The sequence below is a fragment of the Eleutherodactylus coqui genome, chromosome 1 (genome assembly GCF_035609145.1).
Source record: "Eleutherodactylus coqui strain aEleCoq1 chromosome 1, aEleCoq1.hap1, whole genome shotgun sequence".
Classification (NCBI taxonomy): domain Eukaryota; kingdom Metazoa; phylum Chordata; class Amphibia; order Anura; family Eleutherodactylidae; genus Eleutherodactylus; species Eleutherodactylus coqui.
Window position 1 is genome coordinate 53,245,930 of NC_089837.1, and position 2,500 is coordinate 53,248,429.

The 2,500-nt window shown below is 46.1% G+C and overlaps 2 non-coding genes across 2 annotated transcripts; both read right to left on the minus strand.

Annotated features, from left to right (window-relative positions):
• Positions 1-440: 440 nt before the first annotated feature.
• TRNAR-UCU (transfer RNA arginine (anticodon UCU)) lies at positions 441-524 on the minus strand. The gene is given in 2 exon segments: positions 441-476; positions 488-524. It is a non-coding gene; the product is annotated as a tRNA-Arg (tRNA).
• Positions 525-1,904: 1,380 nt separating this feature from the next.
• On the minus strand, positions 1,905-1,988 carry TRNAR-UCU (transfer RNA arginine (anticodon UCU)). Its single transcript is given in 2 exon segments — positions 1,905-1,940; positions 1,952-1,988. It is a non-coding gene; the product is annotated as a tRNA-Arg (tRNA).
• Positions 1,989-2,500: the final 512 nt, after the last annotated feature.

The following is a 2,500-nucleotide window of genomic DNA, read 5'->3' on the forward strand; positions in this document are numbered from 1 at the left end:
ACAGCCCAATTTGAGAAATCGCTTTGTTTCTTAAAAAATGTCCTCTTCTCTGTCAATGCAGACATACATGCCTAAATACAGAAGATCATAGAATGGTAGAGTTGGAAGGGTCATCGGGTCCAAGCACCTGCTCAGTGCAGGATTACCTAAATCATTCCAGACAGATCTTTGTCCAGCCTTTGTTTGAACACTTCCATGGAAAGAGAACTCATCACCACCCGTGGTAACCTGTACCACTCATTGATCACTCTCACTGTCAGAAAGTTTTTTCTAATATGCCATTTAGAAAAGGGCTCTTCCCTTTGCACTGCAGATCAAAACTGAATGCTAAATCAGTCGCCTTAAAAAGCTTCAAGGCAGGGCTACGATAACAAATGAAGTCCTAGGCAGGTTTTTTGCCTAAGAGCACACAACAAGCTACCACAGTGCGCTAGAAAGTACAACTCTGGTGGGACTCGAACCCACAACCTTTGAATCACTTTCACTCTAGAAGTCCAATGCGCTATCCATTGCGCCACAGAGCCACTCTTAAGCCGTCCGCATAGTCAATTTTTGGCTGTGAAAAGGCCAGTGCATCTCACTTTTGTGACATCTATACTTAAAAAAAAAAAATTAAAAAAAAAAAAAGCCCTCAACTTTGGAAACTCTTGAATGCTGGGAATGTGCTAAAATTGCTGATCAGAGTAGACAGGTGGAAGCAGCAGGCAAGGGGGATTAGCTCACATGGTAGAGCGCTCGCTTCGCATGCGAGAGGTAGCGGGATCGATGCCTGCATCCTCCAACATCTTTACTTGCCAGCGCTTTGAAACTCTAGCATGATGGCCTTTTTATCTTTGGCGCTCAAAGAACTGGCCTTCGATAGCTCAGCTGGTAGAGCGGAGGACTGTAGAAGCAAATTAGCAATCCTTAGGTCGCTGGTTCAATTCCGGCTCGAAGGACCTTTTTGGCTAGCATTACCATTTTGAAGCTTTTAAACGGCTCAGACACACTGACAGCCACGTCTTTACGTGTAACATACGGCGCAAACAAAAGGCAAGCCCGTCCCTGGGTGGGCTTGAACCACCAACCTTTCGGTTAACAGCCGAACGTGCTAACCGATTGCGCCACAGAGACAACCACACATTGTGCCGCTGGCCAAATCCTCAGTCAGGTCAACTATATTCTCTCAGGTGACTACCTAAACAATAATATCAAAAAAAGGAAAAGAAGAGATAAACTAGAACACAACAGCGTGACTCAAAAGAGTACCCAACTGCCCACGGAGAGTGGCTCCCTGTTAGCGGCTTAGTAACAGTCAGAGGCTTCCTCAGCTTTGCCTCACCAGCACCTTGTAAGCTATCCCAATGCAGCAGAGTGGCGCAGCGGAAGCGTGCTGGGCCCATAACCCAGAGGTCGATGGATCGAAACCATCCTCTGCTAGGAAGCTTGGTTTTTGCAGTCCCTACCACATCAACATCTTCCTGGACAGCCCAATTTGAGAAATCGCTTTGTTTCTTAAAAAATGTCCTCTTCTCTGTCAATGCAGACATACATGCCTAAATACAGAAGATCATAGAATGGTAGAGTTGGAAGGGTCATCGGGTCCAAGCACCTGCTCAGTGCAGGATTACCTAAATCATTCCAGACAGATCTTTGTCCAGCCTTTGTTTGAACACTTCCATGGAAGGAGAACTCATCACCACCCGTGGTAACCTGTACCACTCATTGATCACTCTCACTGTCAGAAAGTTTTTTCTAATATGCCATTTAGAAAAGGGCTCTTCCCTTTGCACTGCAGATCAAAACTGAATGCTAAATCAGTCGCCTTAAAAAGCTTCAAGGCAGGGCTACGATAACAAATGAAGTCCTAGGCAGGTTTTTTGCCTAAGAGCACACAACAAGCTACCACAGTGCGCTAGAAAGTACGACTCTGGTGGGACTCGAACCCACAACCTTTGAATCACTTTCACTCTAGAAGTCCAATGCGCTATCCATTGCGCCACAGAGCCACTCTTAAGCTGTCCGCATAGTCAATTTTTGGCTGTGAAAAGGCCAGTGCATCTCACTTTTGTGACATCTATACTTAAAAAAAAAAAAAAAAGCCCTCAACTTTGGAAACTCTTGAATGCTGGGAATGTGCTAAAATTGCTGATCAGAGTAGACAGGTGGAAGCAGCAGGCAAGGGGGATTAGCTCACATGGTAGAGCGCTCGCTTCGCATGCGAGAGGTAGCGGGATCGATGCCTGCATCCTCCAACATCTTTACTTGCCAGCGCTTTGAAACTCTAGCATGATGGCCTTTTTATCTTTGGCGCTCAAAGAACTGGCCTTCGATAGCTCAGCTGGTAGAGCGGAGGACTGTAGTAGCAAATTAGCAATCCTTAGGTCGCTGGTTCAATTCCGGCTCGAAGGACCTTTTTGGCTAGCATTACCATTTTGAAGCTTTTAAACGGCTCAGACACACTGACAGCCACGTCTTTACGTGTAACATACGGCGCAAACAAAAGGCAAGCCCGTCCCTG